We start from the raw sequence: 23823 nt of genomic DNA, 5'->3' as shown, positions 1-23823 counted from the left end.
GACTCATCATGTCAACAATTGGAATGGCCCCCCGCAAAGATGGCTGTATGTGCTTTACTATCTCTTTTGCTAGTAACGGTCGATTTACTTGAAATCATTAATTCTACTACATGTACAAATAAGCGGTTTACTATCTAGTGAGACCTTAATTTCCCTATCTAGTGAGGGGAAATCCTAATTTGCTCATCTAGTAGGGGTAATACTAGTAAACCTTTTGTTTTATTAGTCTTATAACAGTCTAAACGAAATTTTCTCTATTTCTCATTAGACATTACGCACCATCTATATTATACATGCAATTACCGGTCTAAATCATCATCATGGCTCTCTAAATCTTGGAATGGATATTAGGACAAACGATTGTCACTTACCAAATAATAGATTCTTGCAGATTAACCATGTTTGCAAAACATAACATGTTTAAACAAAAAAGCCTTTAGCTATAAATCAGTAACTTGTAGTCCAAACGGATATATATGTCCATCTGCATGTCTTGTTGTTTCCAAATTAATATGTATCATAGATTACTAAAGTGTTGTGCTGCGACCAAGATAAGTTAGAGTGCGAAACATTAATGGATTAATGAAGGTCAGTAGTTTAATTAATATTATTATTGTTTACTTGAGATTTATTGTATTGAGTTTGTTATTTTGATGGATGGACAGCAATATTGTGGTTCCATTGCAGTCCCAAAGAATGGGCAGAGGAGATTTGCATTTGGAGGTAGAAGAAGCTTTGTTGTTAGAGCTTCATCCGCTTCGGCTGATTCGCCAATTGAACCTCTTCGATTAGAGTCTCTCATTTGACAATTTTTATCCCATATATTGAAAAGTCATCCCCATCTTGTTCTTGTTGCTGTTGATCAACAGCTTGAACAGCTACAAACTGATCGTGATGCCGAGAAGTTACACCCAAAGAAGAGCCCTCTCCCACTGGCACGGACCTCGTTTTGTATAGGTTAGTTTTACTTTTAAATTTGCAATAGTTGAATTGATAGAGTAGTTGGGGGTTTACTTAAAGTTGTTATTATTGTGAAAACTTTAGGAGAATTGCTGAGGTTAAGGCGAATGAGAGGAAGAAGGCGTTAGAAGAGATATTGTATGCATTAGTTGTGTAGAAGTTTGTGGATGCTGATGTTTCGTTGATACCATCAATTTGCCCCATCGTCTCATCCATCGGGTAAAGTAGATACTTCGCTGAATGAGGAGGAGAAGCTTGAAGAGCTTCATTCTCAAGAAACTTTCTGGCCAGCAAGAAGACTTTCTACCTTGGATAGATGTCAAAGCCTTTCGAACTATGATGAAGACTAATCACGAGTATTTTACGTGAATGTGACTTTGTCACAGCCCAAATTTCTAAACAATAACAAAGTGAATATTTGAAATATAAAATCTCAAACATCACTAGGTTCACTTGTTTAGAAACCCAGACTATGACAGGGGATACTACACATACAAAACCCTAACAGCTATGTCATAAAAGAATCAACTTAAATTAAAATAATCCCAATAATTATCTGCAACTTCTTTATTAAGATAACATCCTTCCAAATAAAATATTAAACAAACTCTCAGAATAAAATTCCTCACTACCATGTTCTCATGCCATGAAAAAGGTAAACTACGTTATTACATCCTTCCAATAGGAATCAGACCTAAAAGAAAACTAACGGACTGCTCCAGGCAAGAATCCCAATCACACGCCGCGGTTCCACTGCCTTCCACCTATGTTCCCAAGAACACACCCACGTTGCCAAAACAAAGCAAACATGGGTCAGCAAATGGAATTTGCTGGTATGAGTAGACTAAATACATATAAACATTTCAAACTTTACTTATCCAACTAACACTTTAAATCTATCATAACCTAATCATTCTCAGCTTGGAAGACAGGTAGTTTCGTCATCTCAACCGGCATAGTTTCTTCCCAAGCAAAACTTCCATTTTATTAACTTCCATTTTATTAACTCATTCTAATAACTCCTTTTAATATCTAAATAATTGAATTACACTTACCGATGTCCGCCGCTGTATAAGGGTAGGACCGTGTCCTTGCACAAAATATTATTAACCTATGTAGATATCCTATATGTATTCAAAAGTAAGCCCAAACACACTCTCATAATCAAATCAATTTCTCTTATCAATTAATAAATTACTTTTCTTATACACCCACCCTTTAGTACCTACTCCACGATTTGCACTCCACACATTTGCCAAATCACACATTCCTGTGTGCCTCTCTCCCACCGAATACCACAATATCATAGCCACCTCTGGCTTTCATACACGTATTTCACAGCGTCATTGGGCACAAAAACTCAGGTCATTCATGGCACATTCAATGAATACCTTAGGTCATTCCCGCCACATTGAAGGAATACCTATCATATCACTAACGAGCCATTCATGGCACATTCAATGAATGCCCTGGGTCATTCCTGCCACATTCAAGGAATACCCAATCCTACATTCCCGTACACTCAAGGAATACAACTTACTCGCAAGGTGAATACCTTAGTTCCTCTTTAGGGCAATCCACTACAATCTGGTCATTCATGGCACATTCAATGAATACCCGGGTCATTCATGGCACATTCAATGAATACCCTTATATAACACTAACGGGCCATTTATGGCACATTTAATAAATGCCCACCTAACATATGACATCATCAGTCATAAAACTCAGTTCCAAAACTTGAGGCGTGGAGAGTTCTAAAAGGGTGCGGTAAGTTTTGTTTATGCATTATTGTACTTTATTGCATAGATTATTTCAGAGAACGTAGGAATATCTTGATTCAATTAATTTTGGTTTACGCGTTATTAATTTCATGGATGTATAAGTGTCGTAACGTTGTGTATCGTAAAAGACTGAAAAATCACAAAGCAGTAAATACATGTACACAAGTATATTTAGAAAGGTCTTAGCCTAAAGTCAAACACGCTAATAGTCCTAGACTTATCCTATTAGACCGAATCATAATTTTAGGTAAAAGTCAAATTTTGGGTCAACTGGTCAAAGTCAACCCTGGTCAACAGTTAACAGTCAACTCTGGTTAACAGTCAACATTGGTCAACCCGGCCTAAACTCCAAAAATCCAAAAGCCCAAATCTTAAGGCCCATAGTCTAAAGTGAAGTCAAAAAAATTTAAAACCAAACAAAACATATAAGCCCATCACGATTTGGCCCAAGCCCAAATCGTGATGTACTGTTCATCTTCTTCACTCTCCCATTCTCCAGCCACCACCGACCACCATAGCAGCCACCACCGGCCATCCATGACTAAAAAGAACCCAGCGGTTTTCATCCTCACAAAAACCCCCACCTACCTATACCATCAAATCATGATTCTATTATACTGTAAAAATTCGAATCGACGCCATTAAAGGTTTATTCAAGCTTCAATCACCCTCTCTCCAGCACCCAATCAACTACCAACAATCCACCTCAACCCAACAACATAACCTCACAACCAAATCTAATCAAAAACACTAGTCCAAACAATCAAGGCTCAGGACGGTGTGGTGCTGATTTTGTCGCCATTGAAGCTCCTCCGGAGCTTCAGCAGCCCACCTCGCGACACCAACAACCCATCTAACACCAATTATCACCCTAACAGTTCCAATCACAACCACAGCCAAACCTCATCAATAAAAATTCAAATTTTATAGTAATACCTCACCACAAAGTTCCAAACTTAACAACCAATCCAACACACTAGGCAAATAGGGCGTTTTGGGTTATGAGGTTTACGCCCTTAACCACCGGTGTCGAGTCTTCGACATCTCAATGCTAAAATCGTCATAGTTTTATTTACTGTATTGTTGAAAAAAAAAAAGTATCTAACATAGTCTGCACTATTAACAGAGTCGGCACCCTTAACAGAGTTTTACATACTGTGGTACTGCGACATTTGTATAAATCCGTCGACACCATTAAAGAGGTTTACACTATCTCAATTATGGAAAACAGTATTACTGGGATGAATAGCATAAACAAATATAACAAAAAAAACTTCAGACTACTCACTGTTTTAAAACCAAACAGCTTCCCAAGAGTTTAAACCCCGAAAAGCCCAAACGCCCATCGTGGCAGGCTTAAACTTGTTCGATCTTTCTTGTTTTTTTTTTTTTTTTTTTTTTTTTTTTTCTAAAACTCTCGTTTTGTTTTTCCCTAAAAACTCTACGTGAGAAACCCCTATTTTCTGGTTTTTAAAACCTTCCCGAAAAACAAGGGTTTTAAACTTATCTACTTACTTACGGGCTTTTATCCAAGACTACTGGATATCCTATCTCTGTTTTATCTATTTCATTATTATTATTATTATTAATATTAATATTATTATAGGAAAAGCAATTAAAAGACGGGGTGTTATAGACTTGGTCACAATTCTTTCCTAATCCATTAATTTGTATATTATTAAGTACTTATTTATTGATTACCTAAGTCTTATGTTTATTTTTGCTATTGGAATGTTCAATGGAGTTAGCATTTATGAATGCTATTTGAATTTTAATGGATTATATTTCAGGTGTATATTTGTTACAGTTCCAATTCAATGTGAAATGTATGTTTTCAAATATATATAGGTTTTTTTTTTGAAAAAAATTATAACATTTATCACGGTTTTGCCAGAACTGTCACAAAATATACGTTTTTTTGTGACGGTTTTTAAGTAGTTGTTACCGTTTTTAATGGCTAAGAGGGGCTAGTCTGGAACAAATATTTGTGACGGTTTTGGGAAAAAAATAAATGACTCTCACTCCGTCACGGTTTTGGGAAAAATAAAAACAGTGACAAAAAGACTTTTTGTCATTGTTTTTTAAAGTGATATAAAGCCTTTTTTCTTGTAGTGACGGGAGATTGTAGAAGATAACGTAAACAAGCCCAACAAAGAAATATTTGATCTCTTGGACAAATATGATAACAACTTTAATGAATTTCAGATAGATGGAAAATGTTTAAAGCTGACTTATGAGGAGATAAGTCTAATGTTTGGGTTGCCTGTAACATAAATGTTTTTTAATCCAACGGAGAATATTGGTTCTAAAGATAAAACAACAAGATTCATATCAAAGTACTTGGGTGGTGGGGAGAAATCAATAATCAACAAGGCTGATTTAATTGGTGCAATATTGCAGTCCTTGAATGAGACAAATGATGAACATGCAGCTGAAGATTTCTTAAGGCTGATGTCGCTTGACATATTCACCACTTGCTTCTTTGCTAACGCAAATTACAGAGCAACTTGGCCCTTAATCAAGGCTGTAGAAGACTTGGAATCATTGAGCAAGTAGTATTGGCCCAATGCCATACACGACGAATTGATTGCTACAGCTAAAAAGCACAAAAAAACGTAGATAAAGATGAAGATAAAGACGATCAGTGGATGTACAATAATGTTTATGGTATAGTATTTCAACTGCATCTCCTTAATATATGTTTGTATGTTTGTATAATAATTGGTGGAGTATGAACAATGATTGTTCATATATGAAATCTTTATACGTAAATGCCTGTTTGTATAACATTTTTTGCACTAAATATGGGTTTCATCACACACATTGCAGTTTTGGATATGTGAGCACACCAAACTCATTAAAAAGGTGGAAAATCATGAAAGAAAATTGTTTCGGCAATAAACTGCTTCAACACAACGAGAGCAATGGTAAAGAACGCACTAAGAAACAGAGGAATTTGATGTTGGGGGAGATGAAACTGAACCAAGATAATGGCTGCTTACGTACCCAAGATCTATTCTCTAGGGATCAAGTTTCCACGTAGTTCCTTATGAAAAATAGTTTGGTATTTATAGAGGTAGAGTAGAGAGTCCTTGTAGTTCAAGTAATCTTGTAGCTTGAGCAATTGTGATAGAATACAACTCTCAACTGATAATTATCTCTTTGATATGAAATGAATCTGGACATAAATCAATGTACATTAGTGGCAAGCCATGTGGCTAAGGTTCAGCCTTAGACATATGAGTAAATGGGCATGTACATTGATCCATGATATTGCGAATTGGGCTTTAGCCCTGTTGATTAAATGAATAAAATAGAGACCCCTACTAATGGATGTTTGCCACGTAGGTGGGGGTCGAAACACCGCCCCTTCTTTGTCATGCGAACAAAGTTCACATGGCAAAGAAGAGAAGAAAAATCAAGGAAAACTTGAAATAATAAAAGAGTAAGCGGAGTGTATAACAAAGTGTCGTGTGAACGTAAACGATAAGAAAATGGACAATCGGAAAAAATTCGTGAATTAGCGGAAATGAAAAAATGTCAAATTAACGTATACGGGACGCAATGACGTAGTTAAATAAAAAATGGCCGAAAATGCACAGATAAAATAAAAGATGCACATAAATAAAATTTCAAAAGAAATTGAGTGCCGAACACTGTACCGGACGCATTACGTAACAATGCGAAAGTGATGTCGACGACGCGTGCCAGCGGAATAGCGATACGAGGATTAGACCATTGAAAGCTGTTGAGAAAAATCGCGAATTATTGTGAACGAAATAATTGGAATTCGAAAAATGTTCAAGAGTCAAAAATTTGTTCCGAAATAACTAGAAGATGTGCACATGAAAATACCACAGAAAAACTAGGACTCCAAAATTAAATCCGGATTGGATAACGCTTATCATCAAGGCTCGCACCTTAGGTTGGTTCGGCTAATAGAATTATACACGGACTGAAATACTGGACCAGCGCAAGATCAGGAAAAGAGAAAGAATATAAACAGAAGGAACGTGAGAAAAACCTTAACCAAAACCAGTAAACACCACCGTTTTACTAGTACACCATTGTGACAGTGATCATCGAGCTTCCGTACGGTGTCGGCGCTGGTTGTGAAGACGAAAAAAGGTTAGTTACTGTGTGTGATTATTATACGGTCCTCTAGTTTCAGGCAACTCTTCTTCTCATCTTCTTCATCCCATCTTAACTATCGCACCAGTAAAACTGATCGGAAAGATCACGAAATAAATTGCTTATTCACAAAGCTCACCCTGTTACTTGGACGCCTTCAAAATATTTTGTTGCATCTTGCCTGATACAGCAAGATTTGAGAGCTGCTATACATAGACCTGGCGTGTATACACAAGTTTCTCAAGGGAACCGGCAGCGAGCATGCGAAAAAACCCCAACATGTCGTCTGTGCCCATAGCGAAGACGACCTATCTTGGGCTTGTAAGGCGCGAGCAGGATTCCAATATGTAGCACTGATGAGATTTAAACCCAGTCCACCAACTCGAGATTTAACAGCTTGCTTGGGCTTGAGTTGAACTCATCAAGAAGGGACATGGCTACGAAATATTCACCTTTCAGCGTATCTTGGATTCCGATGATATCGTGGTAAGTAAACTTGCGCGTTACGCTGCTGTTGTTGTTTCATTGCTTTGGAACTTTTGAACCCTTTCCTCATGATGTCCTCCGCATGGAACAGATGGTGGTGGCATAAAAGTGTTGGTGTATGGAGCGAATTCACATGAGCTGATGAGAAGAAAAGTGGTGAAGGCGATACTGATGGTGCCTCTATTTTAAAAACTGATATTAACCACATGATATGGTGCAGCGCCAGTAGAGGAGGGGCACCATACCGGCGCTTCTTTAATATGGCCCATTGAACTTGATTTTTGAGCTAGCTGACCCGGTTTTTGACCTATCTGACCCGTTGTTTTTTTTTTTTTTTGCAGGTAGAAACGACCATAATAAACAGGCGAAAGATAATCGAGAAGAAGAAAACTTGATGACGATCGTAGATTTGGTGAGGTGGAAAGAAGGTGACAAATACAACTAACACACGACGCCACGACAATGGTCACTTAAAGAACTACGGAAAATATTAGCACTCGAGAGATTTGAGATGGATGAAGTGTATGAATTTGAAACGAAAGTCGAAGAAGATGAAGTAGTGATGGCGTACTCACAATTAAATTGCAGGAGTGCAATTCCGTTAAGCAAAGAAATTGCGCAATTGTTGGAGTGGTGACAAATAGCACCGGGACAACTGCCAATATCGTTATGGTTAATCTTTATGAGAGCGCACCATTTACAAAATAAATTTAACAGAAGGTTTGGAGCTCAAGAAATCTTCGCGTTGATACGACCGAAAGCCATACTGACGAAAGGGTACATAAAATTTGAAGTTGAATTCAAGGATTGAAACAGAAGTTTTAAAGGGTTCCCAAAAGTATACACCGGATGGGATAGATTGCATCGCGCCATGAGGGAAGTGGAATCTGACAGAGTTTAAAGTGCCAAACAAATTTCGAGGTAAGCCAAAACATAAGTATTGAAAATTGTACTACGAGTAAACTGTTGACTAACACGAGTTATCTATGTGTCTAACAGAAAATGCGAGTACACTCCCAGACATTGAATTGGACAAGGCAGTGGAGAACAACATTCGTTTCTTCTTTCATGAATGTTCTGACGAAAGATTGGTAGATCTGAGCTACTTTGATGATATTGTTGATTTCCGACACTATGGGGGTATCGAACAACGGCCCGATAGGTCCATGGAGACACATAGTGAAATGGCGAAGAAGAATCAAAGTCTCAGAAATGCAATATTTGGCAGCGATAGCGATAGTGAAAAAGAAGATGGAACGGAATTAACACAGCGAGAATTAGTGCTGAGCTTGCCAACCACAAAAAGCGAATTGTACAAAAGAAGATGTTCCACAAGAAAATGGGCGAACGGAGACCAAGAGAAACAACCAACGTTACAATGTATGATGCCTCGAGGGACGAGACTACAATGCACAAAACACCCCAGACGAAATATAATACATTCTAAACATAAATAGAAAAAGGTATGTACCGTAGAAAACATAGATTTGTAAAAGTGTGGTGAGATGTAATATCTCGCTCTGGTTTGGTATATATAGGAAAAGAATGGCTGGGAAAAGAACGAAACAGTGATACTTACAAAAGATAGTGTAGCGAAGAACACAAAGTTGGTGAAAGAAAACAAACGGCAAAGCAAAATGCAGGAGCAAAGAATCCAACAACCACTGGCAAGTACTGTCAGGGGTAATACTACTCATGGAGGAAAACCATAGAATTTGTTAACAGTAAGTTGACCGTTGATTTTTACTATTACGTTAGGACGGTAAAGAAATTTGTGTCCAACACTAAACCGATGAAAATGGCAGATGAAGCAGAGATGTTCAAGTTTGGAAGACGAAGTGAAGGGATCGCCCGGGACCAGCCAATGGAAGGGCTCGAAAAATATAAAAAATGTGACCAGAATACGGAGAACATCGGAAAATATAACAGAGCAGTGTCAATGATTTTCGATAGTATAAACCGAGTATGATAGTAATTTTAGTTATTGCAAACTTGTGTTTAAGTCTAAAAGATTGATGAAATCAGATATTTCTCGCCGCAGGTTAAAACGGCGGTAGTACGGGCCAAAGAAATTCATGAAAAAGTCGTGAAGAAAAATATCGTTCCGAATGAAGTCAATGCCTTAGAAGAAATAGAGAAAGTGAAGATACTCAACCAAAAATTGGAAGAGGCAAACAAAGCGTTAAGCGGAACCAACAGAGAGTTAGAAGACGAAAACAAAAACTTAACCGAGCGGACGGAAGAAGCAGAGGAGAGATCGTACGAAGAATTTGGGAAAGCCTGTGAGATAATGGAGGAACACAAACACTTAAAAGCAGATGTGATAGAATTGAAGTCACTCGTGGTGACCAAAGATCAGGAACTTAAACGTGCGCAAAAAGAGGTAGAGAAAAATAACAAGCGAATGAGAGATTTAAACGAGCGGCTCGGCCAAGATCACGTGCAAATGGCACAGTGTGAATCATCCGTAAGATAATTGACAGAGACTTTAATAGAAACGGGAGATGAACTAGAACGTGAGAAGATGAATTACAAAGATTTGTACGAGTTGTATATGCAAAAAGTTAGGAAGGAACCATTGGATTTTCCCAAACCAATGATCATGTGATTGCGAGTATGTAATACCATAGAGCTAAAAATTCTTTTTATGAAAATAAAAATAAAGTATGTGTTGGCTATTGAATATCATTGTGATGTCAGATAACATACCTGCATAAAACTTAGTGTTGTTAATTTATGAATGTAAAAGAACGAGACGCCTCCATGTAGAGAGAAAAACCTCCCAATATAGAACCATTGGAGAAAGTTATTGAAAGGCAAAGGGGACATTATCGTCCTTAATGAACCTAGCTATTCAGGTGTCAAAATATTTGTTCCGAACGTGAAGCAAGGCCTGACAACTGTTAGAGTTGTCACAGGTGCAAAGTCGTCACCCATGCACTGGGACCAAACTAAAACACAACGCCATTGCCTTAGTAGTGGAATTAGCACGGATATTGTACTGTGGGAGTATTGCAATAATTGTTCCGAGCAAGAATAACTATCTTACTGACTCGGATTTCTGTCAAGTAGGCATGAATGCGACTTACTTGGACTGAAAAAGGCATAATATGAATGACCTCCCTAGAATGAACGTTAATGAATGACATTGTTGAAAGTAAAAGTACAGAAGAATAGAGTAATGTAAAATGACAACCAAACTAAGAGAATGGAAGTTGAATGCCTTTATTGATGGATAAAATAGAACGAACTACATAGATGGATAGATTTGTTATTGATGGAGTAATGTAAAATTGCAAAAAATTTCCTAACGGTAAAACTTGCGAAGGTGGTAAGCATTCCATGGCTTCTCTATCATTCTTCCAGAAATAGTACGGAGGAAATATGACCCCTTAGATGCTGGACGATCTATGATGTAGGGTCCTTGCCAATTTTCTCCAAACTTTCCTGATTCTATAAGCTTTGGGTTTCTACAGAGAACCCAGTCTTCAGGAGGAAAAGACTTAGGACAGATCTTCTTGTCGTAGTTCCGTTTCATGCCATCTCACAATCAACGTTCCAAGTTGCCGCCCCCTTTAAAGTCTGGAAGAAGGGATGACAACGATCGGAATATTTAGAAATAAATCTATGAAGAGCGGCAAGCCGACCAGTAAGCCGTTGAATTTCCTTCTTATTTTTTGGTGATGGCATATCAATAACGGCATCGTATCGATCGGGGATTAGCCTCAATACCTCTACGAGTCATGAGGTATCCCAGAAATTTTCCAGAAGAGAGGCCAAAAGAACATTTGGCGGGATTGAGTCTCATGTTATACTTGTTAAGCCTATCAAAAACAAGTTGAAGATTGGAAAGATGATCACCAGTAAGCTTCGATTTAACGACTATATCATCGATATAAGCCTCCATTATTATCCCCAGCAGATCGGAAAAAATTGTATTGACAATCTTTTGGTAGGTTGCACCGGCATTTTTCAGACCAAAAAGCATAACAGTGTAGCAGAAAATGCCTTGGTCGGTAATGAAGGCGGTGAACTCTTGGTCATCCACATTCAAAGAGATCTGGTAGTACCCTGAAGAAGCATCCATGAAAGATAGGCGTTGGAATCCCGAAGTGGCATCCACTAGTTCGGAAATTCGTGGCAATGGATACGGATGAATCGGACAAGCTTCGTTAAGGTTTGTAAAGTCAATACAAATTCTGATTTGTCCGTTCTTTTTTGGCACTGCGACAACATTAGCAAGCCATTTCGGGTAAGTAACTCGTCGGATAAAGTTAACCGCAAGTAGCTTATCAATCTCCTCTTTAACTTTGAGCTTCCGATCAGGTGCCATTCTTCTTGGTTTTTGGCAAGCTGGCCTGAAACTTGGATTAATGTCAAGTTTATGACAGGCAACAGAAGGGTCTATTCCTGGCATTTCCTCAATTTTCAAAGTTTAAGATACGCTTTATTTCATTTGTAAAGGGAAACCAACTCTTTTTGTTCTACGCTTGAAAGTTCAGTGGAAATAAAAGTGGTTTCTTCTGTTGAATCTCCTACTTGCACTTCCAAAAGTCGATCCACTATAGGCGGCCCTTGCACATGAGCCTCGATATTATAGATGGAAGGCACGCTGCTTGGCAACTGTAACTTGGGTAGGGCACTTGCAAGGATCGTATTACCTCGAACTTCAGATTTTTTATAGTCATCCATTGCTTTGTCATGACAGGCATGGGCAGATACCTGGTCACTACGAACCTTGCAAATATGCCCAGAGAATGGGAACTTGACACACTGATGAAATGTGGAGACTACAGCCCCCATGGAATGTATCCAATCTCTGCCCAAAATTGTGTTATAGTGGGAATGACAGTCCATCAATAAGAAATCGAGCTCAACTTCTTTGTTCATTAATTTGATTGGTAAGGTAATTCTTCCAACCACTGAAGATGTTGTCCCATCAAAACCGATGATAGGATTGTCTTCGGCGATGATCATACCCTCGCGAAGTTGCATCTGAGAATAACATCCACTGAAAATGACGCTGGAGGTGGCCCCTGTGTTGATCATTACCCGTTGAACACGAGAAGGACCTATAGACACATAAATTATAACTGCATCATAGTGAGGGTGATATACACCAAGGAGATCATCATCAGTGAATCGGAGGGGCTCTTCTTCAGAAGTTTCGGTCTAGATTCCTTTGACAAAATCGACTTTGTTGATACGGTTAAACTCACCAATATAACTAACTTTCAAACGCTTTTGATTTTTACTCTGACTTTTGAAAAGAGACTCAACATGAGAATGGAAAACATTAATGACATGCTCATAAGTTGCAGCAACTGCCTGTTGAGAGTTTTTAGTAAGATATTCATTTAAAAGTCCTTTCTCTACTAATTTCTGAATCTGACCCCAGAGAGAGCGACAAAGTTCTGTCTCATGGCCATAATCATTATAGAATTTACACCCAAGGCTTTATCCCTTGTCCCTTTGGTATCTTCTGAAAGTGGATAAGGCGGGGAAAAAAGATTCCCACTTTTCAACTTTTCATATATAACAGAGTACTTGGCATTGAGCGGGGTCAGTTTTAGCTCAGGTAGAGTCTTTCCATCACGATTGAAACTAACTTGCTTCTGATTGTCATTCTTTCCATCGTTATGCTTTATTGATCGATTTGTCCTTGCCCGGCTTAGAATTCTTCTTTCGTCGAGAAAAATCTTTACTCCGAATATCTTTGTCTCTTGCTGCTTTCGCCGATAGGTTCTCCTCGATACGGATGTGTTGTTCAGCCCTAACATACAGATCGTACCGAGTTTTAGGGACATCTTTGATTAGAGAGTGGTAAAGATCCCTTACAATGAAGTTCAAACTTCTGTCTCTTTCATAATATAATGTTTCTTTAAAGGTGAAAAGAAGCATCCCATCAGAAACTTCTGGAACATCTGCTGCTGCCTTTCGGAACCTAGTAACAAAAGTACGTAACTTTTCGTCACGTTGTTGCTTGATGTTCAAAAGTGAGTCGACATCCTTTGGCGTCTTGCAATTGTGGCGGAAACGATTAACAAACTGATTTTCTAGTTCATTGAATTGGTGAATTGATCTTAAAGGCAATTCACTAAACCAGCGTAATACTTCTCCCTTTAGAGTTGATGGAAAGAGCTTACATATGAGCGGGTCATCTCCACCCCATAACACCAACTTATTTTTGAACGATAGAACATGCAAGCCAGGATCTCCTTCCGACTCATCATAAAGTTCAAAATCGGGTTGTTTGAAGTCGGGATGGTGGTAAGCTTCTTGAATGTCGATCGAAAACTTATCAAGTACGCCATCATTGACTGTCAAGTTTTTCATTCTTACATCCCTTGACTCTCTATCGTTAAGTTCTTTTGCAATCAACTCTTTCAACTGTTGTTCTGTTAGAGTTAAAGTATTGGCTCGAACAACTGGATGCCCCTGGTCGTGCCCATGTGGAGAAGGATACCTTCCATTATCTCTTATTGGAGTTAGAGATCTTTGGCGGTACCCACGATCAGCTCCGACCGGTGATTGTCTTTGTCTATGCCTGTAACCAGCCTGTCTAGGTCGGTAGTCACCCTTGGCCGGGTGGTCGGAATAATTATACCACTTCTCCATGTTTTGTTGCTCTTGTCTGGGATGCCTGCCTTCCCAGTCATGTCGGACATATCTCGGACGGCGGTCTTCCCTGAAATTGCTTCTCAGAGGTAAATCTTCCTTTTGAGATCGGACATGTCTAGGGTAGTAGTTATCCCTGCCAATCCGATTCTCCCCATAAGTACGGGTAATAGGGTCATTACTCTTAGAGCGTGCACTGGTTGATTGTGTTTGAGAAATAACACGTTGCTGAGGACGATGAAGTGCTTCTTCAAGATGGTCCCATACACTGGAATGGCCTGCGTCCCTTCGTGGTCGCTTTGATGTTATTGAATTTGCAACATCATCCACCGGCCTTTGCCTCTTTGCCAGCTTCCTTCTCAAGTTCCTATTTAAATTTTTGACTCGTCGTAACTCACGCTCAACCGTATTAGGGGTGGATTGGCTGTTACTATCACCTTTTCCGTTAGTTGGGGTGAGAGTAATGTCCACGTCCATATCCATGTCAACTGAAGGATCGACATGGACAGACGGCAGACCGCATGGAGGATTATTGACTTGTCGGTTTTCTTGTTGCAAGACTGTTAGGGTTGGTGCCGGCGGTTGTACTGCCTTTTGCAGTGGCGGTGGCGAAGGCGGCGCGGTTGGATGTTGCGAATTGATCCTACCACTAGGAGCAACTTGATTGTTCAACGGTTCTTGCATTGGCCGATTTGAATTTCGAGGGTTGCGAGTATTATTAGCAGGAGGAATATGTCGACTATTTGGTTTGCTTCTTGTGCTTACCATCTTGATTGTTTCACGTGATAATGAATTCTAAAGTCCCCACAGATGGCGCCAATTATGTTTCGGCAATAAACTGCTTCAACACAACGAGAGCAATGGTAAAGAACGCACTAAGAAACAGAGGAATTTGATGTTGGGGAGATGAAATTGAACCAAGATAATGGCTTGCCTACGTACCCAAGATCTATTCTCTAGGGATCAAGTTTCCACGTAGTTCCTTATGAAAAATAGTTTGGTATTTATAGAGGTAGAGTAGAGAGTCCTTGTAGCTCAAGTAATCTTGTAGCTTGAGCAATTGTGATAGAATACAACTCTCAATTGATAATTATCTCTTTGATAAGAAATGAATCTGGACATAAATCAATGTACATTAGTGGCAAGCCATGTGGCTAAGGTTCAGCCTTAGACACATGAGTTAATGGGCCTGTACATTGATATATGATATTGTGAATTGGGCTTTAGCCCTGTTGATTAAATGAATAAAATAGAGATCCCTACTAATGGACGTTTGCCACGTAGGTGGGGGTCGAAACAAAAATTCCCAAGGTGTGCGAGATGGAATTTGAAGAAATTGATTGAACAATTCTGAAGCACAACACCCAACATGTTAAAAGCTGATTAGGTAGATTTCAACCTATATGAAGTGTATAAATACACACTATAGTATTAGTGTATAAATATACTATGGTATTAGTATTATTAAAATCCAAAAGTAGTTATGAACAAATATTGTTCGTACCATTAAACTGGTTATGAACAATCATTGTTCATACTCCATTGGCTATGAAGAATCAATGTTCATACCCCAAATAGGTATGAACACTGAATTTTCATAGTCCAATAAGAGTATGACCATTGATTGTTCATGGTCCAAATTTCAAACACTAATTATTGATGCTGAACTTTATCAGGTAATTGTTGATGCTGAAGTTATAACAGATGAGGGAATATCATTGCTGCAGAACATATCCAGTAACGTTGTACCCTCTGATCAGGTAGATTTCAACCTATATGAAGTGTATAAATACACACTATAGTATTAGTGTATAAATATACTATAGTATTAGTATTATTAATATCCAAAAGTAGTTATGAACAAATATTGTTCATACCCCTAAACTGGCTATGAACAATCATTGTTCATACCCCTAAATAGGCATGAACACTGAATGTTCATAGTCTAATAAGAGTATGAACATTGATTGTTCATGGTCTAAATTTCAAACACTAATTGTTGATATTGAACTTTATCAAGTAATTGTTGATACCGAAGCTATAACAGATGAGGAAATAACATTGCTGCAGAACATATCCAGTGACGTTGTACCTTTTGATCAAGAAATGATTGTCCAACCTATGACTGAAAAAGATGATGAGGCCATGCCAATTAGACTGGAGAACCAAATTTTGAGGGAGAAGGTCAACACACTCGAACAAGACCTTCTGTTGTGCAAAGAAGAAAATGAACAATTGAAAGAAGAGTTGAGGGAGAAGGTTAACACACTTGAACAAGAACTTCTTTTGTGCAAAGAAGAAAATGAAAAGTTGAAGGAAGAGTTGAAAAAGAAGGTCAACACACTCGAACAAGACCTTCTATTATGCAAAGAAGAAAATGAAAAGTTTAAGGAAGAGTTGAGGGAGAAGGTCAACACACATGAACAAGAACTTCTTTTGTGCAAAGAAGAAAATGGAAAGTTGAAGGAAGAGTTAAAATAGAAAGTCAACACACTCGGACAAGAACTTCTGTTGTGCAAAGAAGAAAATGAAAAGTTCAAGGAAGAGTTGAGGGAGAAGGTCAACACATATAAACAAGAACTTCTTTTGTGCAAAAAATAAAATGGATAGTTGAAGGAAGAGTTGAAAAAGAAGGTCAACACACTCGAACAAGAACTTCTATTGTGCAAGGAAGAAAATGAAAAGTTCAAGGAAGAGTTGAAAAAGAAGAACCAGTAAGAGGGGGATAAGGAAGAAGTGCAACCTAAAACTGATAAAGTAGTCCACCATCATGTACCAAATGAGAATGCAGAAATGGTGTTCAATGAGGATGCAGAAATGGTGCCAAATGAGTCTCCAGACTTTAGAAGTCCTTCATTTTCCAACGGTATTCCTTTGTCACCTATACCCAAGGAGAAAGAAAAAGAATAGAGAAATGATGGGGAGAAAGAAGCTGAGGTAGAAAGTAAAATGACTTCCATAACCAGGAAGTGAAGAACAATAGAGATAGGAAAACTAAGCAGATGGACCCCAATTTCACCAAAGAAGAGAAGATGAAGCCACTCAAAAAAGTAATGAACCTTGACACTGGCAAATAAATTCTTGTTAAGGGGAAGCAAGTCAGAGATATTGACAGTGGACCACTGCTAGACCCTAAGACAACTCCCTACTATCATCGATTAAAAGAAAGCAATAGACAAATTATTGACAAGACTGTAAGTATTTTACAAGTTAAAATGACATCAAATAGCATTTTTGACTGATGCTAGTTTCTTGGGGTTTTTGAAGCACAATCGCATGGGGAGATGGTGACAATTTCCAAATAGCTGGTTCTTTAGTAGAAGACCTTTTGTTTGATAGGAAAATTGATTATCAGGTAAATTCTGATACCCTTTTCTAGACTATGAACAATGAATGTTCATACTCTTGTTGGGCTATGAATATTTAGTGTTCATACACCTAGTGGACTATGAACAATGAATGTTCATACCTGACCTTACATCAACCGAATAATGTTTATACTTTGCTATTTTTTAATTTCGATATCTTACCTTCATTTATTTGTAGAACTTACTTCATTTATACTTTGTTTTGAATCTAAAAAAATGCTCAATTCAACAGGTCATCGACTGGTGGTCTTTCCAACTTCGCAAAAAATTCCCAACCAAAAAAGAAACATGTCTACTATCTGCCAACTCAAAGGTGAATTATTTATTTCAAATTATTGTTTCATATTTATTTTGTGGTTGGTCTCACATTCTTATTATTTCACGCACTCAATGTCACAACACATACTGGAAGGAGGCATTGCAAAAATAGTGGACACAATTGACTTGAGTGCCAAATTCTTGGCGATTCCAATACATTTAGAAAACCATTGGACACTACTGGTTGTGGAGTTCGTAATGGGACAACAAGAGAAATGGTTACATTTTAACTCCTTAAGCCACGAGAAAAAGTCATTCAAAATTGCAAAAGACATGGTAATTTCAACACTATAATGAGAATAAACTTTTGTATCTTCTAACATAAATAAAGGAATAACTTCTTGTTATTTTGCAGAAGAAGAAACTGGTTGAGAAAATAAATCTTCGGATGAGAAAGGAGAAAAAGACAATTCATATGCTCAGTAGGCAAGTAGGAATACATTCTCCCAAATGTCTGCAACAAACCAATAGGTAAATGCATAATTATTCAATGAAATTCTTATAAACTTCTACATTAAGAAAGTTATAATTGACCTGAGATTTGTATTTTCTAAATTGCAGCACTGATTGTGGACTCCATGTTTGCAAAATGATGGAAATTCTTTTTATAAATGGTCGATTGGATTTCTCTGAATTAATAGATGCAAAAGAAGCACACAACATGCGCCCTAACCTTGCATGCTACTTACTGACAGACAAACCAAGAAGCTGGACTCTAGAAAATCATTTGTTTATGGAAAATTATCGAAAGAGGTTTTTTAATGATGAATGTGAGGAAGGATAAAACATTATATTTTGACATGTATGAATGTGCGTGAGTGCGTCAATATATCTGTATATCAGTTGTTATGAAAGACAAATAAAAAATTTGTATATATCTGTATATCAGTTGTTATAAAAGTGAACTATTATTAATGTTTATCATGTGTTCTCTTAATCTTTATTCTCTTATTTGAAACTATTATAAACTCATGTCTTACAAGTGTGAACACTGAATGTTCATACTATTGTTGGACTATGAACATTCAGTGTTCATATAATGGAACTACGAACACTAAATGTTTATACTCTTGTTGAATTACTACATTGCGGGTAGTATTGTCCTTCTTAGGAACTTTTGTCGAACCTAAATTTGTGTGTTAACTATGGTGAGAAATTTTTGTAAGTTTTTATCGTCAGAAATAGGTTGTTGAAGTAGGTAATAAACATTACTGACATAGAAATCAGCATAAATCTACAAAGCATAAATTCTGAAGGTAACATGAACATCAACACTTGCATAAACTAGAAAGATTGATGTCACCCTACATATATGTGTAGTACATTACAAGATATTACTTAATTTTAAATAAAAATATAAGCTCCGATAAATATAACATGAATGGTGACATCAACTACCGGTTAAACCGAGTTGCAGTGAAGTCTGACATGAATGGGAGAATAGAGTGATTGCCGAAGGTTGGGAATTTTTTGACAAATACCAACTTCTCTAGACTGAAATTGTACCAAAGGATCTTGTTGTTGCATTAAAAAACTGCAATATTTTCTGTGAGTAGGTCGATGAAACACGGGTGACGGTAAGAGGAATACAATTTGTCCAATGAATACGTCCTCGGTTCACTCCACAACCTGTTACCGTATTCATATAAAACCCTAAGTTCTAATTTCTCAGTAGCATTGTTCTTCTCACCCCAGAACCTGAACATAATAGCAATAGTACCATTAAACTGAAACAATTTGTATGACTTTGGTGGGGATTTAGTCTGCGGTAGCCCAATCCTCGTCCAAGATTCGAGGGCAATGTTAAATACCAATAGGCCTGCATCATAAAGAGACCAGTGAAGAGATCCTTTTGCAGCCACTGCAGGCTGGTTCTTGATGTGTTCATCATTAAATGACAACTCCAATTTGTTCAACCTTCTCCATTTCAAACTTCGGGAATCAAACAATTCAACATACATGATGATGACAAATTGCTTAGTTTTACTTGCTCAGGTAGGCCTTATAGTGTTGAAGTTGGGCTTCGATAGTCGAACTATAGTGAAACCCAATGGTTCCATTGAATTCACCGACATTCCAATGGATTATGTAAAGAATCTAACCCTGGTATTGAGTTGATATACCTCTCTTGTAATTGGTTTGCAAACATAATATTTTTGGTTTTTCTCGTAAGGTGTGGTCAAGAGAACAATACCTTGCATTGAAGACTTTAAGCCGATATGTGCATCGCATACTTTGTACTTCAAGATGGGGATGGTTGTTGTCAATGCTAGATGTGAAAGATACTGTGGATTCCCATTTCTTGTCAGTATTTATAAGGTAACCAAGAAATGATCCCGTCAGTAGCGCATTGTCCATTACAAAGGAATTTTGACTTGTAAGGCTTCCTCATTCTCTAGACACAAAGTTTGATTTCTGGAGAAATTGGAGTGGAGCACGTTTAAGAATCTCAGCCCACATATATGTATGCAACTCCTTTCCGTTGTTATTATTGTGTGCAGTAGAAGAAGGGGCCGCCATTATATGTTTGATCCGTTGGTTGTTTCTAATTTGTATGGCATAAACTGTTTCCATGATTCTATTTAAGGATTTTATACTGAACAGTTTTCTCATGTCTTGGTTACTGTAACCGTTTTCTCAAGTCTCGGTTACTATAACCGTTTTCTCATGTCTCGGTTACTGTAACCATTCTCGCATTGGGTTACTTAATTTATACATTGTCGTATTGGATTATTACATTGCGGGTAGTATAATGCTTCTTAGAAACTTTTGTCGTACCTAAATTTGTGGTTGATTAACTGAAGGTGTGGTTATCAAATGGTATTGGGGTCTGTGTTTTGTTATGGAGAGTTGCGTTTCCCACTTCCCAAAGAGACAGAGAATAAATATATAGATCTTCCCATAGATATTTATTGACCATAAATTGACCCCAAATTGATTGGGATTGTTATTTCATTGATTAGTGATAAATGTAAAAATGATAGTTTTACCTAGACTTAACTAATTAAACTAAAAAATAAGTAAAACTAAATCAATTTTTTACTCTAATGTATCAAAGTTCTACTCTCGTTATCAATGCAATATTTGGAGTAGAGAATTCGTTCCACTCCTAGTTTGTTTAAACGTAATATTTCCTAGTTCATTAATTCTAACAAAATGATGAGAGTAATGGATTTGCAATTTAACTAAGATGGTGAATTAACTAATCAAGATGTTATAAATCAAACTATGGGAATTCAATACTAAGATGACAATATGAGAATGAATTAGGGGAATTTGATTCCACCTTGATTCGACTTAATAAACTAGCATAGAATTCGTTGTAATCCTAATCTTTACGTTTTCGCATAAAGATTGGGTATTTATAATCCCTAATTATTCATGGCAATCTCTATCAACTAATAATTAGTATGTGAAGCAATTAAACCCATTCTCATGGTGAACTAATTACTTTCTAGAGTGGAATAGATTATCACAACTATATCTACACTAACACAATCAAGTCTTCATCAAAGCTTCCTCAAACCGCTCTAATGGAGGTTTAGCCTTGAGTCATCAAATTATCATTTATAAAATAAGAACAATAAAAACAAAACATTATTGAAAGAAAAATAATTGCTTTATTAACTAATTGAAAAAGTCTAAGAATTCAAACTATATTCAAATTAATGCAAAACTAAGTTTATGAATAATTAACTAATTAATGGAATAAAGACTAAGTTATAAACTAAGTACTGAATTATAAAACTATGTTACTTAAGAGTTAAGCCTTAGTCCTCTTTATATAGAAAATGCTAGATCCACAATTTCATACATGGGCTTAGGAGCCATGTTTTGGGCTGGAAAATCGAGCCCAAAACCTCATTGCTTCAGTCGACAAAGAGGTTTTTAGCTAAAAATACCTTCAACAGCCTTTTCATCCATTTCTGCTTCTCTGATTGGGTCAAGGCTTGGACCATTAGTCAACTCGTTTCGAGCTGGTCGTTTTGACATATGGTAGGTCCAATTCCGAGGTCTGAGTCCAAGGATACGGCCTGCGGAAGTTCTGTTAACTTTTATATGCTATTTTTGCCCGCGTTGATTTTGACTTTTCAGCTTTAATTGGGCTTTGAAAAGGCTTTTTCTCCTTGAATCTTGGCCTTTAATCGTAGAACTTCTTAGCAACCAACATTTGCTCTTTTATCTCGCAAAAGGGATGCATTTCTTCACATATTCGACTCCAATGTCTGAAATACACGGGAGCACGATAACAACACTAACTCTTACTTATTAAGTGCATAATTGGTCTAAAAGTAATATTGTTAAATGGTTAAAGCTACAATTTTGGGCTCTTATCAATTAGGCTATTTCATTAGGAGCATTATTTGATTAGGAATGCTAAAAACTAAGAAAATTGCATTCATATGTTTTTTCATTACATTAAAGGGTTGAAATCCAAATTTCCAATTTGCAATTTGCAACTTGTTCACTATATATAAAGGGTTGCAATCCAAATTTCCCACAATTTTGTAGTACTACAAAACAAAGTGCTTCATTTACTTATCGAATTACTTAATCAGACAAGTACTTCAACAACATCTAACACTCAAACAAACAAGTGAAACAAAAATTAGAACAATATATAAACGAGAATTGATGAGTTGCAGATAATGTGGCCCAGATTTATGCGTGAAGACACAGATCCCTTGTAGTAAACGTCCATACCTCTAGAAAAGTGGGCTTCTAGTGCTAGTGAAGTGTAGCGGTATGGCATTATATATACAAATCACGTTGAAAGCTGGAATTCAATGATTGTGGATGACCGTTCATGTCCCGTGACTGTTCTTGTTGATGAAATAAGAGCGAATTTGGGAGTTCATTTCTACAAATTCCGTACTGTTGCAGATGCGTGGTCCTTGAAATTTGAAAGCTTAACACCACTTGCTACTTCTCTTTTGTGTGATAACATTAGCAGGTCAATATCTTTTTCAGTAAATCGGTATTCGGACAACACATTTGACATTCTCTCCACCAAAGGCAGAAAGTTTGTTGTTGATCTAGTGGAAAGGGAGTGTTCTTGTGGGCGGTTCCAACAGATGGGTATCTTGTGCACAAGCATGCAAAGCCATCAGTGTCAATCACCATAGCGGGAGAGGTGGGACATATCACATTTTTGTTGATCAGTACTTCACAACAAACATGTGGAAGCAGACATACGCTGAGGTGTGGAAAGGAATTCCTAGCAGGGAGCAATGGGACATTGAATGTGACGATGAGCACATTTTACCACCTGAAGGCAAACGTCAAGCAGGTCGTCCCCCGACTGTGAGGAGGAAGTTTTGGCCATCACGGAAGGGGCCAAAGCAGGAAAGACATTACACCTTGTGCGGAGAGAAAGGGCACAACAAAATGCCTTGCAAGAATTTTGTTGATGACAAGGGTGCCACTGTACGTCCTTCCAACGTTCCTGCAATGGACAAAACGTTTCCTATGTGATGTTGTAGTTGTCTTATTTCGCCGTTTGTAATGTTGTTTAATTTTTGTGTAATTAGTATTGTGTTTTGGGAGGTAACAGAAGAATATTTTGGAATGCAACATAAGCTCATGTAGGGAGATATAAGGGTTACAATGGGTAGTATTTACACCAAGATCGCTTTTATCCACTACGTACTTCATCCATTCATTCTCGTATTAGATTACTACATTGCGTGTAGTACTTAGGAACATTTGTTGTACCTAAATTTGTGGGGAATTTATTATTTAACCCTATTATTAACTGAAGGCATGGTGATGAAATGGTATTGGGGTGTGTGTTTTGTTATGGGGACCTGCATTCTCCATTTCCCAAAGAGACAGAGAGTAAGTATGGGAGAATAAGTAATAGATCTTCCCATAGATAAATTTTTTATTGGGTCAAGAGCATAAAAAACGTACTTCATTGATTATGCTATTTCAGTAGGACTGCTATTTGATTAGGACTGCTAAAAAAAAAAAAAAAATTATGTTATTGTCTAATTGCAGTATAACCATACTACATTGTAGTATCACCACACTAGATTGTCGATTTGAAGAACATGCATAAGAAACCGGAATCCATAATAAATTGTTATTTGAAAACCTTTTCTATCACTCAACTCTTACATTAACAGTGGCAGACAAGTTCTTAAGCTTCTCCACCA

The 23823-nt window shown here is 37.4% G+C and overlaps 1 long non-coding RNA gene across 1 annotated transcript; it reads left to right on the top strand.

The window, feature by feature from the left end:
• The first annotated feature begins 66 nt into the window (after positions 1 to 66).
• Positions 67 to 4539, top strand: LOC147504780 (uncharacterized). Its single transcript, XR_015220452.1, has 3 exons — positions 67 to 957; positions 1045 to 1331; positions 4381 to 4539. It is a non-coding gene; the product is annotated as an uncharacterized LOC147504780 (long non-coding RNA).
• Positions 4540 to 23823: the final 19284 nt, after the last annotated feature.

The sequence above is a fragment of the Coptis chinensis genome, chromosome 4 (assembly GCF_015680905.1).
Source record: "Coptis chinensis isolate HL-2020 chromosome 4, ASM1568090v1, whole genome shotgun sequence".
Lineage (NCBI taxonomy): Eukaryota > Viridiplantae > Streptophyta > Magnoliopsida > Ranunculales > Ranunculaceae > Coptis > Coptis chinensis.
This window is presented reverse-complemented; position numbering and strand designations above follow the sequence as displayed.